Source organism: Notechis scutatus, chromosome 4 (genome assembly GCF_049901735.1).
Source record: "Notechis scutatus isolate UNSWTSFEM ecotype Mainland chromosome 4, rNotScu1.2, whole genome shotgun sequence".
In the NCBI taxonomy this organism is placed as follows: domain Eukaryota; kingdom Metazoa; phylum Chordata; class Lepidosauria; order Squamata; family Elapidae; genus Notechis; species Notechis scutatus.
The window spans coordinates 53,418,054-53,434,818 of NC_142012.1; the positions used below are offsets into that span (position 1 = coordinate 53,418,054).

The 16,765-nt window shown below is 42.6% G+C and overlaps 1 long non-coding RNA gene across 1 annotated transcript; it reads right to left on the reverse strand.

Moving 5' to 3' along the window:
- Positions 1-1,366: 1,366 nt before the first annotated feature.
- Positions 1,367-14,904, reverse strand: LOC113417093 (uncharacterized). Its single transcript, XR_015749570.1, has 4 exons — positions 14,868-14,904; positions 6,436-6,546; positions 4,316-4,397; positions 1,367-1,662 (listed from the first exon to the last, which is right to left on the reverse strand). It is a non-coding gene; the product is annotated as an uncharacterized LOC113417093 (long non-coding RNA).
- Positions 14,905-16,765: the final 1,861 nt, after the last annotated feature.

Consider the following 16,765-nt stretch of genomic DNA (forward strand, 5'->3'; position numbering starts at 1 on the left):
CTAATTTTCTGAGATTGTGGATTTGGGGTTTTCATGAGCTGTAAGCCATAATCATCTCAATTATGACAAATCACGGCTTGAACTATCTTGCTTTGCATGTAATGAGTCTATCTCATATATTGGTTTCACCTTTTAAGTTGCATTACTGAATAAATGAACTTTTGCACGATATTCTAATTTTTCAAGTTTCACCTGTATATAGATATAGGTAGGTAGGTAGGAAGTTAGGAAGGGTGGTGGATGGATGGATGGATGGATGGATGGATGGATAGATAGATAGATAGATATAGATAGATAGATTGATAGATAGATACAGATAGATAGATAGATAGATAGATAGATAGATAGATAGATAGATAGATAGATAGATACAGATAGATAGATAGATACAGATAGATAGATACAGATAGATACAGATAGATACAGATAGATAGATATAGATATATCTACGTATACATAGATATACATATTTAGATTATATATATACACACACACACACATACACATACACATACACACACACACACACACACACATACTAGCTCGGTATCCGTGCTTCGCTACGAAACTATGTGATTGGTTTTGGGTTAGTTTTTGGGGAGGAAAATAAGGAGAGAAAAAATTCCACCTCTGCCTACCAGCATCCATCAGTATTCATCTGGCTAGTGTCCTGTCAATGTGTGAGAGAGTTGAGGGCTGTTTGGAAACTGAAACCATATTTGCTATGTGAGCAAGGAGACAACAAGGTGTGGCTTAGCTCAGCTGTTCTTTGCTAAAACTGGTTGCTGCTGTGAAACAACTGAAACTGAAACTCTTCTGCTTATGTTTTGCCTTTGGAAGAGATTTTTTTTCCAGGTGGGGAGGGGGAGTAGAACTCCTTAGCATCAGAGTGTGAATAAATAATAATAATAATAATAATAATAATAATAATAATAATAATAATAATAATAATAATAATAATAATAATAATATAGGAAATACTAACGCTCTGATGGTCATTTTGAAAAATCCTTTCTCAGTGAGCACCTAGAAGCCAAGAGGAACATACATGCCAAATTTCACATTTGTAGACTTTACGGTTCTGGAGATTTTGTGATGATGCATGAGGGGCATTTCGTTTTGGGCATGTAGGTTCCATTTAAAAAAAAAACACGGCAAGAGAGCCGAGATCAGTGTCATCAACCGCAGATGACGACAGAGACAACCTGATGTGTTCAGAATAAAATCAAACTCCTGATGCAAATCCCTGCTTAGTCGTGATTGCACTGCAGACAAGATTGTCTTCACCTTTTTTGGTTGTTGTTTTTTTTAAGCCAAGCTCAAGGAACTTACAATATTTAGTAAGAAAAAAGATTAAAGTATTTCCCCCTTTGGTTTTTATTTTATTTTCTCTCTTCAATTTATACAGATGTTTAATTAGCTTTATTTACAATTTTTTCCCCCCAGTCTCCAACAGGGCTTAGGTAAGCGCCGTGCAAGAACGCCAGTTATAAAAGATAATCTATATCGACTTCTAAAAAATAGAAGTGATGATGACTTGACGTTGTTCAAAGAAGAGGCAGGCTGGGCTACGCTGAAGCAGTTTCTGATCAGTTACTCAGGAGTAGTTCCGTTCCTCTGTACATCCCATGATTTCGATGACAAGGCCAATATTACTGCATTCTGCAAAGAGAAATAAGACAAGAAGCAACTGAGGTCAGAAGATGCACCTGTAGTTATAAGCGGCCCCTAACTTCATTATCCAAATACATTTTTATTAAGTTACTAGCTGAATACTCATGCTTCACTACAAAACTATGTGGTCGGGCTTAGTTTTTGGGGAGGAAAATAAGGAGAAAAAAATTGTGCCTCTGCTTACCAGCATCCATCACTATTCATCTGGCTAGCGTCTTGTCAGTGTGTGAGAGAGTTGAAGGCTGTTTAGAAACTGAAAGAGTATTTGCTATGTGAGCAAAAGGGAGACAGCAAGGAGCCTGGGTGTGGCTTAGCTCAACTGTTCTGTACTAAAGCTGCTTGGTGCTGTGAAACTAAAACTGAAACTGAAACTCCTCTCCTCTGCTTGTCTTTTGCATTTGAAAGAGATTTCTTTTCAGGTGGGGAGGGGGAGTAGAACTCCTTAGCATCAGAGCGTGTTAATAATAGTAATATACGAAATACTAATGTTCTGATGGTCATTTGGAAAAATCCTTTCTTAGTGAACCCCTAGAAGCCAAGAGGAACATACATGGCAAATTTCAGGTTTGTAGGCTTTACGGTTCTGGAGATTTCGTGATGATGCGTGAGTGGTCTTTCGCTTTTATATATTGAGATAAAGTGTTATAAAAAAGAAAAGCAAATAAGAGGACAGTTAAGGGAAAAGGGGGAAGAAAAATGAGGAAGGGAAAGAAAAAGAAAAAACACATTGACTTCCGACTCTCTGTTGCAGTAAAATAAGGCATGAACATCAAATCACAACTTTTTTGTTTTTTCATAATAATATGAAGAAGAAGAATATGAATAATATGCCATTTCTATAAAGATCCGTCAATCTAATCGGGAAAACCCAAAATCAAATTTTCATTCTTTTCCACATCAACCACCAAGTTCAGAAGTGATTTCCATGTGGAAACAAAAGTACTTATGTTCTTTTCTTTAATCAAAAATAGTCAGTTTTGCCATTTCAACCAACTCCATCTGCTTCTACAACCATTCGTCCTTCCATTTTTGCGCACACAATAATCTTGCTGCTGTCAACATATATAGTAACAAAAAAGGCCAAACTTTTTCTCCAATTCTTTTTTCCATTAGACCCATGAGGAAAAGTTCTGATTTCATATTCATCTCCATTTTCAGGATTGTCTGCATGAAGATAGGAATCATAGTCCAATTTTTTTTTAAATTTTGCTTTATCACAGGGGCACCCTGTAAAAAGTCCCTCCTTTGCTTTTACACTACCAACGTACGTTGGACATGCCTTTATACATCTTAGATAACTTACCTCAGGGGCGTCAAACTCGATTTAATTGAGGATCGCATCATGGTTGTGTTTAACCTTGGAAGGGGGTGGCCAGAGGGGAGGAGCGCATGCCTAGCTTAATGTCACTCATCAAGGCTCCGTTTTCAGCTGCAACGCTCTCCTGCAATCCTCTGCCGGCAAAAATGGAGCTCGTGGAGGCAGTGCATGGTTGGCCCGGGCTCCGTTTTCACTGGCAGAAGGCTGCAGGAGGATGCCGCGGCCGAAAACGGAGCCCAGGAATGCTGTGTGTGGCCTTGCCAAGCCCCATTTTTGTTGGCAGAGGGCAGCAGGAGGCTGTCGTGGCCGAAAACGGAGTGCTGTGTGCAGCTTCCCTGAGCTCCATTTTTGTTGGCGGGAGGCTACTGTGGCCGAAAACAGAGACCAGGAGGGTTGTGTGAGGCCTCCCTGAGCTCCATTTTTGTTGACGGGAGGCTGTTGTGGCTGAAAACAGAGCCCGGGAGGGCTGTGTGGGGCCTCCCCATGCTCCATTTTTGTTGGCAGTAGGCTGTTGTGGCCAAAAGCAGAGGTTGAGATGGCTGTGTGAGGCCTCCCTGAGCTCCATTTTTTTGGCAGAGGGCTGTAGGAGGCCATCACGGCTGAAAACGGAGCCCAGGAGGGCTGCGTGTGTCCTCCCCGAGCTCCATTTTTGTTGGCAGAGGGCTGCAGGAAGCTGTCGTGGCCGAAAATGGAGCCTGGGCAGGTAAGTGGTGGGATTCAAATTTTTTTTACTACCGGTTCTGTGGGCATGACTTGGTGGGCGTGGCAGGGGAAGGTTGCTACAAAATCCCCACCCCACTAACCTGCTTTCCAGCTCCGTTCTCCTGTGCAGGGCAACCAAAGAAGACCCAGCCGATCAGCTGGGACTCGGGAGGCAGGGAAGAGATGGGTTTGGCGGGGCCAATCAGAGGCGGCATTTGCTGGCTGTCCGATCTACTCAATATTTCTGCTACCACTTCTGCAGAACTGGTCAGAACCGGCTGAATACCACCTCTGCTGGGCAGGCTGTGCATGGCCCTCTCGAGCTTCGTTTTCGCTGGCAGAGGCACCATGAGGTGGTTGTTTGTTATTTCCAGGCCGGCCTCACGGGCCAGATCTAAGAACCCCACGGGCTAGATCCACACACACCCCGGGGCCTTGAGTTTGACACCCCTGACTTATCTGGTGTTGAATACCACCGATGCATCATCTTGTCAACATTCTCTTTTAAATTATAATTTGATTTCCTGAAAAGTGGAATCCCTCCGCCCTGTCCTGCCAAGAGCCGGCGTTGCCAGTCTCCTGAGCATCTCCCTCATCCCAGGCACGGTGGGTGGTACTCACTGGTCATCACTGAACACCAAATCTTCGGTTGAGGGCGGCGTGAGAATAATTTTGGGTACCTGCCGCTTCTTCGTAACGGACACTGCAAGGGAGGGAGGAATTATGGGTGTGCATGCATGTAGAAACAAATGCTTAAAAAAACAACGAGGGAAAATGGGGTTCCTGCGGAAGCCCTAGGAATAATAACGGGCGTCCGACTGAACCAAGCACACCAGTGTTGCTGGGGCGGGGAGGGGGTTGCTTGAGACCATCTATTTGCTCCCGCTGTCTGCCAGAGGTTGGAGTGGCTGGGCCTACAGGCTGGGGCCACCAATTTGCAAACTGCAAGGGAGCCAGAATGCCTCCCAAAACCACCGAAGTACCAGTTGCCTCAAAGTGCCATTGACCGACTTCCTTCCTTCACAGTGGTTAGAAAGCAGTATTGCAGGCCATCTCTGCGCACAGCCAGGAGTTCAATCCTGACAGGCTGGAGGTTGACTCAGCCTTCCATCCTTCTGAGGTGGGTCAAATGAGGACCCAGATGGCTGGCTCTGTAAACCGCTTAGAGAGAGCTGCAAAAGCATTGTGAAGTGGTATATAAGTCTAAATGCTATTGCTAGTGCTCTTTCTTTCCTCCTCCCCTCCTTCCCTTCCTTCACAGTGGTTAGAATGCAGTATTGCAGGGCCAACTCTGCCCACTGCCAGCAGTTCAATCCTGACCAGCTCAAGGTTGACTCAGCCTGACTTCCTTCCTTCCTTCCTTCCTTCCTTCCTTCCTTCCTTCCTTCCTTCCTTCCTTCCTTCCTAGTGGTTAGAATGCCGTATTGCAGGGCCAATTCTGCCCACTGCCAGGAGTTCGATCCTGACCAGCTCCAGGTTGACTCAGCCTCCCAGCCTTCCAAGGTGGGTCAAATGAGGACCCAGATTGTTCAGGGGCAAGATGGCTGACTCCGTAAACCGCTTCGAGAGGGCTGCAAAGTACTATAAAGTTGTATATAGGTCTACGTGCTACTGCTACTAGTGCTGTTGCAATTTTGTCGAGAAGCACCCCAGTCACAGCGAGGGCTAGAAACAAGACCCCCCACTTAAACAAGAAGGCCTGGCAGAAAACCATGTTGGGTACAGACCTTGTTCAGAGTTGACCAACGCTGGTGGGGAAACTCAAAACCTTTTGTGTAGGGTCATCTACGCAACTGCCTGCATCTGGGTGTTCAACAGCCCAATTTGGCTTCCCACTGTGGGTTGACGTCAATGTTGTTAAGACAGCTGTTGACCGAGTGCACAAGTTTTAAGCCTGCCCATTGATAGATGAGGAAGAAGTGGGTTTCTCATCATTCCTTAGGAAGTGACTTAGGAACAAGAATACGGTGCCTTCTGGTTCTTCTTGTTTGCTTTTGAAGTACAGGGGTCTTCAAAGTTGACAGCTTTTAAGATTGGTGGACTTCAACTCCCAGAATTCCTCCTCCAGTCATGTTTGCTCAGGAATTCTGGGAGTCCACAAGTCTTAAACTGGCCAAGTTTGAAGACCCTTGTCTTAGGCTGAAAATCTTAGGTGCTGCAGCGGAGGTCTCCAAACTTGGCGACTTTAAGACTTGTGGACTTCAACTCCCAGAATTCCTCCTCCAGTCATGTTTGCTCAGGAATTCTGGGAGTTGAAGTCCACAAGCCTTAAACTGGCCAAATTTGAAGAGCCTTGTCTTAGGCTAAAAATCTTAGGTGGTAATAGGTCTACCTGGCAGAACTACATGCTAGTTTATACTGTCTGGATCCTTGTTTGTGTGACTCATGCCAACCAAGCCCCTGTGTTTTCAATGATTGCTATGCAACATTGAGGTCTGTCGTTGATTTTGAATGAACTGAAAAAAAAACAACTAGGCCTTTCCCACCCCCTGATTTTCATCTCCTCTAAAGGTTTATTTTGTTTATTTGAGCATAATAAAAGAATCTATAAAGTCAACATAATTCAGCTTATCTATAGCTTGTATACATTATTCCTCCATGCACAGGTGAGAGGATGGAGATAGAAAATGAATTTATTTATTTTTTTTAAAAATGCCCATTCTGTTCCAAAGCTTCGGAGAAAGAGAGGAGAGACTGATTATATTCGGGGTTTTCTGAGGAAGAGATGCTGGGTCTCTTACCTTTTCCTCTCAATTTCTCCCGGGAGGTTTTGCTGCTGGAGGTCTTCCTGTGATACGAGGTCGAGGGACTCTCATCGCGATGTCGGTAGCTCTTCTCTTCAGCTTTCTGAGCTGCCAAAAAGAAGGAGGGGGGAGAAAATTAGAAAGGCTGGGAGGGATGAAATCCTTTCCTTGGCAACCCTTAAGTTTTCCACGTCGTTTTTAAAGAGCAAAAGCATTTGGGTTTTGATTTTGTTGTGGGGGAGGCGGGGGGAAAGAAATCCAACGACGGGGGTTTGGTTGGTTCATTTTTGCCAACTCGTCATTCTCACCAGAATCTACCTGTTCAGGTGACTCTTTTCAGGGGGTTCTCATGACAATTTTCCTGTAAACACCCAAGATTGGGGTGGCAAAAGCAACTATTTCCCTTCTACTTTTGGCCTAAAGGTATATTTTCCTTTTCTTTTCCTTATCTTCCCTGGAAAAGAAAGAAAGAAAGAAGAAAGAAAGAAAGAAAGAAAGAAAGAAAGAAAGAAAGAAAGAAAGAAAGAAAGAAAGAAAGAAGGAAGAAAGAAAGAAAGAAAGAAAGAAAGAAAGAGATATATAGATATAGATATCGATCTCTATCTATTAATCTAATGTAATCTATCTATCTATCTATCTATCTATCTATCTATCTATCTATCTATCTATATCTATCTATATCTATCTCTATATGTCTGTCTGTCTGTCTGTCTGTCTCTCTCTCTATCTATCTATCTATCTATCTATCTATCTATCTATCTATCTATCTATCTATCTATCTCTTCCATCTATCTATCTCTTCCATCTATCTATCTCTATCTATCTATCTATCTATCTATCTATCTATCTATCTATCTATCTATCTATCTATCTATCTATCTCTCTCTCTCTCTCTCTCGCTCCCCCCCTCTCTCTCTCCATTTATCTATATCTATCTATCATGAGAGAGACCAAGGGCTGTCCTCCCAAACAGGAAAGTAACCAGGGCAGAATTGGGTTGGGTACCAGCATTTTTCCATCCTGCTCACCCAAAAGATCCTTCCAAAAAAAAGCCAAAAACCAGAACTGTTTCCCTGCAGCTGAAATGGCTCATCCCATATATTCAGTTTTTATTTGGGTTTTAGGTCCCCCCCTAAAACCTCTGCTCCTGGCTGGGCAGAGACCAGGGTACTGCCCTGCCTCTAACCTGCACCCTTCCTGGGCCACCATTCTGGGTGGGTCTAGAAACCACAGCCGCTCTAGACCCTTCTGGATCTAGAAACGAGAATATGAGACCTTCGGGCTCTTCCGGCTTGCTCCTAAAACAACCCATCCTGTTCTTCTTCCTTGTTGAGATCTTGGAAAAAGGCAATAGGTGGAGAAGCCCAGGGGTTTGGCCAATGAGTGACAAGGCCACCTCAAATCGGTTCCAGGGGAAGCTGGCCACCACAAAAGGCTGCGATTGGTGGCCGGGAGAGAAGAAGGAGGAGGTTCTTGGGGTTTGGCTAGGCCAAATCCAGCAAAGTTGAAAGCAAGTGAAGGCCGGATCAAAGCCAGGAAAATTTCCCTGGGGGTTGTGGGAGGAAAGGAAGCAAATCCTTAAGGCAGGGGTCCCCAAACTTGGCAACTTTAAGACTGGTGGACTTCAGTTCCCAGAATTCCTCCTCCAGTCATGTTAGCTCAGGAATTCTGGGAGTTGAAGTCTTAAAATGGCCAAGTTTGAAGACCCTTGTCTTAGGCTGAAAATCTTAGGTGCTATAGCAGAGGTCTGCAGACTTGGTAACTTTAAGACTTATTGGCTTCAACTCCCAGAATTCCCCCTCCAGTCATGTTTGCTCAGGAATTCTGAAGTCCACAAGTCTTAAAGCTGCCAAGTTTGAAGACCTCTGCTATAGCACCTAAGATGGCCTAAGACAAGGGTCTTTTTGGCCAGTTAAGACAAGGGACTTCTTTAGACTTGGCCATGACTTAAGACTTGGGAGTGGAGTTTCAACTCCCAGAACTCCTGAGCAAACATGACTGGAGGAGGAATTCTGGGAGTTAGATTGGGATTCAACTCCCGAATTCCTGAGCAACATGACTGGAAGGAATTCTGGGTTGAAGTCACAGTTTAAAGCTGCCAAGTTTGGAGACCTCTCCTCTTAAGGGGGCAAAAGGACAAAAGTTAGGCCTGAGCACACAGGGAAGCCCATGGTGGGGGCCATATTAATGCACAGTGAAGAGATTCCCATGGTAACCCTGCTTGGGTGGGGGGTTGGATTAGATGACCACAAGGTCCCTTCCAATTCTGTTAATCTAATCTAACACAACACCACCACCACCCCAGGAATCATAGCCCAATCCAAAGGCTGTGGAAAGAGGGATCACAGAAGTCCTTTGAAACTTAGAAAAAGGAAGATATTCCCAATAAACCAGCAAACTCTTTTAACTAGCACACAGTGCTCGCCTCTCTGGCCCATTCTGACATCAGAAGTCCCCAAATGTGGCAACTTTTAAGACTGGTGGACTTCCAACTCCCAGAATTCCTCTGCTAGCAGGCTTAGGAATTCTGGGAATTGAAGTCCACAAGTCTTAAAAGTTGCCACGTTTGGGAACCTCTGGTTTAGAGGCTAGAGGATGTTCATATGTTGAGTGGATCAAGCACTCTTAACAGATCAACAGAGCTGGAAGGGACCTTGTGTGTCATCTAGTCCAACCCCCTGCCCAAGCAGATCCTACATCATTTCTGACAGATGGCAGTCCAGTCTCTTCTTGAAAGCCTTCAGTGATGAAGCTCCCACAACTTCCGAAGGCAACGTCTGTTCCATGGGTTGATTGTTCTCACTGTCAGAAAATTTCTCCTTATTTCCAGGTTGAATCTCTCCTTGTTCAGTTTCCATCCATTATTTCAGGTGCCTTGGAAAATAGCTTGACCCCTTCCTCCTCTCTGTGGCAGACCCTCAAATGCTGGAAGACTGCTATCCTGTCTCCCCTGGTCCTTCTCACAACCAGTGAACCCCTTGTCAACGAAAGTGCAGCCCACCTGTGATTAACGGCATTCACCCACCCAAAAAGTCCATACAGTAGTCCTTTGAAGAGTTAACACCAGCAACAAACCTTATCAGTTCCTTGCAAGGCCAAAAGGCTGCAAATTAAGTTCTTGTAAGCAGTCTCTGTGGCACGAAACACCATGAGCAAAATCTTCAGAAAGATGAACTGTTGTCTCCTACAACCATCACTCTCCTTTCCTTCTATTTATTCCCCAGCCAGGGAGGGGCCAATCAGTGTCCACATGTGCTTTGCTTCCCAAGTCGACTCCTTGTCATCTCTTGTTCCCTTCACCTAACAGCTCTGTGCATACTTGCATCTGGAACAGGCCCCAGCTATTCCTCTTCCTGACTCATATCAGCCTCCAAAGGCAGCTGCCTCTCCGGTGGCTGGGAAATGTTGGACGGCCCCGGCTCTATCTCTACGTCCGACGCAGAGCATCCCTCAGAGCCTTCCCCAGGCCCCAGAACTGGCTTAAGTTTCTTCCCAACCTTCTCCTCATCCAAGTCCGGTGGGCCACAACCCTGGTTCATATTTATGATGGTTGCACTGTCCTGGGGTCACCTGGTCCCCTTTTGTGACCTTCTGATGAGCAAATTCCATGGGGAAGGCCAGGGGTTGGATTCTACCTGGTTGGACCGGTTCTATAGAACCGGTTGTTACGATTCTGCGCAGTTCGGAGAACTGTCAAATCGTGCCAATGGCTGGCCCCGCCCTGCCCACTCACTCCTTACCTGGTATGCGCACCATCCAACTTGCCTGCATTTGGTAAGTTACTATTTTTCCGTTTTTCCCCCGACCATCAGATGTTCTGCTGTGCTGGGAGATTTAGATTAGCTAGAAAGCAGGAAATAGTCAGATTTCTTGCTTTCTAGCTAATCTAAAAGCAGAGCTGAACCTTCCTTAGGACATGAAGTTTCTATTTTTCAGTGCAGACACAGGTAGCAGATTGCAAAAAGATAGATCTCTAAATGAATTTGTGATTCTGCAAGCAACTCAATCTGCCTACTTGCTTTGCCTGATTTTGGGTAAAAGTTGCTCTTTATATATATATGACGTGGGAAAATACCCGAACCAAGCCGAACACCATACATGTGAGTACCCACGAAAACTTAAGAATATATATATATATATATATATATATATATATATATATATATATATATATATATATATATATATATATATATATATATATATATATAAACATTCAATATTTACATACATGGTGTATTGTGAGTTAATTTTATGAGTTTGCTTGCAAACAAATTTTATGTGACAGACTCAGGTAGCAGATTGCAGAATGGTAGATCTCTGAGTAAATCTGTGATTCTGTGAGCAACTCAATCTGTTTGCCTGTTTTGCCTGCTTTTGGGTAAAAGTTGCTCTTTTTTTTATAAAAAATTCAATATTTACATACATAGTGTGCTGTGAGTTAATTTTGTAAGTATCCTTGCTAGCAAATTGCAAATTATAAAAAATGCAATAAATACATAAATATAATATTTACATACAAGCCACACCCAGCCAGTCACATGACCACCAAGCCACATTCACAAATTAGGCCACGCCCACAGAGCAGATTGTTAAGAAATTTGAATCTCACCCCTGGGGAAGGCAGATTCACTTAAGAACCATGTCACTAACTTAACAAGGGAGGTGATTTGCGGAACGAGAAAGGACATAAAATGGAGGGGAAACTCACTGAACGACTGTCTCTCGATTGTGGCCGAAAGTTGAGGGCTATCAATGTCTTCCTCTGACTCCCCACAAAGGTGGAGGATTGCTCCTGGAATGGGGGTCTGATGAAGGAAAAATCAGAAAACTTCAAAGAAAACAGCCGCGACCAAAGTGGAGATAAGATGCACAGCCAAACGTCCCTGAATTTTAAGACAAGCAGATTTTTTGGCCTCATGTTTTTCATCCGGGAAAAATCTGTGCCTCTTTCAGCCGAGCATTATACAGTAGTAGCTGAGCTTTCTGTTGCTATGGAAACAGGCCAGCGATACCCTAAGATACCATGACTTGCTTTTTTGAAAGCCTATAGCTTTGCATAATGGAATATTTTGTACCATACATATATTCAAATCTCTTTAGCTATCTATCATCCATATGTATCTCTCTACCTATCTGTATCTATCTGTCTGCCTGTCTGTCTGTCTGTCTGTCTGTCTATCTTCCATATATCATCCATATCTATTTGTCTACCTATCTGTATCTATCTATCTGTATCTATCTATCTGTATCTATCTATCTATCTATCTATCTATCTATCTATCTATCCATCCATCCATCCATCCATCCATCTATCTTCCATATATATCACCCATATCTATTTATCTACCTATCTGTATCTATCAATCTATTATCATCTATCTATCTAATATATCATCCATATCTATTTGTCTACCTATATCTATCTATCTATCTATCTATCTATCTATCTATCTATCTATCTATCTATCTATCTCTATCTCTAATCTAGCTCTACTGTCATGTATCTATTATCTATCAATCTGATCTAATCTCTATCATCTATCATATATATATATATATATATATATATATATATATATATATATATATATATATATATGTGTGTGTGTGTGTGTGTGTGTGTGTGTGTGTGTGTGTATGTATGTATGTATGTATGTATATATATATATATATATATATATATATATATATATATATATATATATATATATGAATGACGTGGAAAATACCCGAACAAAGCTGAATACCATACATGTAAGTACTCGCGAAAACTTAAGAAAACATACATATATATATAATCCATATCTATCTACCTAATTGTGTGTGTATTTCTGTCTACCCCGTTTCTCCAACAATATGGCCTCCCCCAATAGGAAGTCCCAGCATGTTTTATAGGCCTGAAATGAAATTAAGCCCCTCCCGCAAATTAAGGCCTATATTAAAACATGCGAAATGGGGAATGGTGTGGGGGGCTTGCCGTTAGGAAGTACTTTTGTTGCACACCCGGATATGGTGCTGCCTGCGTTGACCCCAATATGAAGTGCCCCACCAATGCCGAGGTCAACATCCAAGCCATTGCTGCCCACCCACCCAAAGATGCAAGGGGAGGAATTAAGTCACCCCCAAAAACAGCCTAGCCATTTTTGGGGCTCAAAAAAAATAAGACCCGGCCTTATTATATGAGAAACACGGTACCTAAATCTACCTATCCTATCTCTGCTGTTATTTATCTATCATCTGTTTTATCTCTTATCTCTTATCCATCTGTATACACACACATACATATCTGTTCACATATATGTGTTACACACAGCGACAGACACACCTATGATCATATAGACACTAGCTGCCACCTGAGAGCTTATACAGGAGGAAAAGCAGATTTCCCTCAACTAATAAATAATGCACAATTGGATAAATGGCCTAGATGTTAATATACTGTATATAAAACACTCATTCCATTTTCAGGAACCAACCTATTTTAAATTGGAACCTGTAACTTAAATATAATTTCTCAAATTCCTCAGTCCTCACACAATTCATTATGTATTTCCATCATAAGCCTACTCTAGTATTAGGTTCTCCTATATAATTTTCTTACTGTTATCCATGTGCACTGTGCCATATGCTAAATCGATAAGTAAATAAATAAATGTGTACCGTGTTTGTGTGCATTGTATAAATTGTGTGTCTCCTATATCAACCCATCATGTTATTCTCCCAGGTAATACCAGGCTGAATATCACATTGGCAAGGAATTTTCAGATTTTTTTCTCTCTCTCTCTTTCTCTGAGTAGAATTAAAACAAAATTCATTCAGAGAGTGGCCTGAAGCTCCTTGATACAGTCTCTAATTTTAGTTTCTTCCCATTTCTATTTTCTTCCAATTCATTGTATTTCCTCTAAGATTTTTTTTATTTAAAAAAGCTGTATGAAAATGTTAAGGTCATAAGGTTTCTCCTTATTTCCAGGTTGAATCTCTCCTTGTTCAATTTCCATCCATTATTATTCCTTGTCTGCCCTTCGGGTGCTTTGGAAAATAGCTTGACCCCCTCCTCTCTGTAGCAGCCCTTCAACTATTGGAAGGCTGCTATCATGTCTCCCCTGGTCTTTCTCTTCCCTAGACTAGCCAGGCCCAGCTCCTGCAACCATTCATCGTATGTTGTAGCCTCCAGTCCCCTCATGATCCCGGTTGCTCTTCTCTGCACTCTTTCTAGAGTTTCAACGTCTTTTTTATAGTGTGGGGACCAAAACTGGACGCAGTACTCTAGGTGTGGTCTTACCAAGGCTTTATAAAGTGGTATTCTACAGAGGAATTATTGAATCTATAATTTGTACCTCTATAACTGTCTGTTTTGGTTCTGCAACCCAACAGGACAGACACAGACTTCAGAGGATAATTAGGACTGCAGAAAGAATAATTATTACCAACCTGCCTTCCATGGAGGACCTGTATACTGCACGAGTCAAAAAGAGGGCTGTGAAAATATTTATAGACCCCTCACATCCTGGACATAAACTGTTTCAACTCCTACCCTCAAAATGATGCTATAGAGCACTGCACATCAGAACAACTAGACACAAGGACAGTTTTTCCCAAATGCCATCATTCTGCTAAACAAATAATTCCCTCAACAAATAATTCCCTCAACAGTCCCACTTGTGACTGTATGACTGTAACTTTGTCGCTTGTATCCTTACAATCTATATTGACTGTTTCCTAGTATGATTTGATTGCTTATTGTACCCTATGACTATGATTAAGTGTTGTACCTGATGATTCTCGGCTCTTGATGAAGGTATCTTGTCTTTTATGTGCACTGAGAGTATTTGCACCAAGACAAATTCCTTGTGTGTCCAATCATACTTGGCCAATAAAGAAATCTTTTCTATTCTAGTACCTTCCTTGATCTTGAGTGTATCCCTTTGTTAATGCAATTTAGGATTGTGTTGGTTTTTTTGGCTGCTGCTGCACACAGCTGGCTCCTATTTAGCTGGTTGTCCACTAAGACTCCAAGATCCCTCTCACAGTTACTGCTATTGAGCCTGGTTTCACCCAGTGTGTATGCGTACTTTTGGTTTTTCTTGCCTAAGTGTCAGACTTTACTTTTCTCTATGTTGAATTTCATTTTGTTACCTAGGGCCCAGGATTCAAGTCTGTCAATTCAGACGGAGGCCAGGAGGCCTGGATTACAGGCAGTCCTCAATGTATAATTATTCATTTTGTGACTGAACAATTAATCCGTGGAACAACCTGCCTCCAGAACTTGTAAACGCTCCACCAGTGGACGTTTTTAAGAAGAGATTGGACAACCATTTGTCTGAAATGGTAAAGGGTTTCCAATTTCCCATAGCAGGGGGTTGGACTAGAAGACCTCCAAGGTCCCTTCCAACTCTTTGTTATTCCATGTAGTGATTTTTGCTCACATCGAGAAGCTTCCGAAAAATACTCCACGTCTGCCATCTAGCGAGGAAAAGAAAGTATTAAAAAAAGAAGTAGTAGTAAATGTCATTTTCTACCTCCACATTTCAACATTGTGAAAGACAGAACAAGGGCTGCCCGTCCCATATCAATGGCAAATCCAGGGATAGGTGATGTAAGTAAACATTCTTGTTGAAATTCATTTTAAACCTAGCTTCTTGGAAATTTCTCTAGGACTTAGGAAAACAGGGCATCCGCGGCTAAAGAAAGTAATTGGTCACCACACTATAAAAAAGATGTTGAGACTCTAGAAAAAGTGCAAAGAGCAACCAGGATAATGAGGGGACTGGAGGCTGATACATATAATGAACGGTTGCAGGAATTGGGCCTGGCTAGTCTAGTGAAAGAGAAAGACCAGGGGAGACATGATAGCAGTCTTCCAGTATTTGAGGGGCTGCCACAGAGAGGAGGAAGGGGTCTATCTATTTTCTAAAGCACCTGAAGGCCAGACAAGGAATAATGGATGGAAACTGACCAAGGAGAGATTTAGCCTGGAAATAAGGAGAAACTTTCTGACAGTGAGAACCATCAACAGCTTGCCCCGGAAAGTTGTGGGCACGTCATCACTTGAGACTTTCAAGAAGAGATTGGACTGCCATTTGTCGGAAATGGTGTAGGGTCTCCCACTTGGGTTGGGGGATTGGACTAGATGACCTATAAGGTCATTTCCAACTCTGATTATCTGTTATTTGTTAATTGAAGTCTGCTTTGAGGTGATCAATTATTTTATCCAGCTGATAAAAAGACCAAGGAATCATTATATTGATGTACAAGGGTTGGATAACTCCTCATATCAATTGAAACTTTTAGGTAACTTACTAGATAACACTTGATACTGATTTTACAAATAATAGAGGTGGAAGGGACTTTGGAGGTCTTCTAGTCCACCCCCCTGCTCAAGCAGGAGAACCTATACCATTCCAGACAAGTGACTGTCCAGTCTCTTCTTAAAAACCTCCAGTGATGAAGCTTCCACAACATCTGAAGACAACTTCTGTTCCACTGGTTAATTGTCCTTACTATTAGGAAGTTTCTCCTTCGTTCCAGGTTGCTTCTCTCCTTGGTTCGTTTCCTTCCAATGAATCAGAATAGAGGTCTTGGAGGTCTTCTAGTCCAGCCCTCTGCTCAAGGAGACCCTCTACTATTTCAGACGAGTGACTGTTTCCAATCTCTTCTTAAAAGCTCAACTGATGAAGCACCCACAACATCTGAAGGCAACTTCTGTTCCACTGGTTAATTGTCCTCACTTTTAGGCAGTTTCTCCTTCATTCCAGGTCGCTTCCCTTCTTGGTTAGTTTCCATCCATTGTTTCTTGTCCTGCCCTCCAAAGCTTTGGAAAATAAGTTGACTCCCTCCTCTTTGTGGCAGCCTTTCAAATACTGGAGTATCAGTATTTGATATCAGTATAATGTACAGGGATGGGTATTATTAACCTGGCAGAACTGGATTTTTTAAAAAATGTCCTTTCTATTATTTTGGAAGAAGCCATCTTCGATAGGGTTATCTCCTTCAATATTTATGACACTGCTAAAAAAAAAGATTGATATAAGCGTCAAGTCCAGCTCAGCTGCTGGTGGCTCCAAATACCTCCATGTTGGGTTTTTTCTGGCAGCAATTCAGAAATGGTTGGTTGTCACCTTTTTCCAGAACGTTGTTGGATTCCCAGGATTCAGTGGTGGGATTCAGTCGGTTCTGACCAGTTCTGGAGAACCGGTAGCGGACATTTTGAGTAGTTCGGAGAACCGGCAAATGCCACCCAACTGGCCCCGTCCCCATCTATTCTCCACCTCCCATCGAGTCCTAGCTGATCAGCTGGGTCTCCTTTGGTTGCCCTGCACAGGAG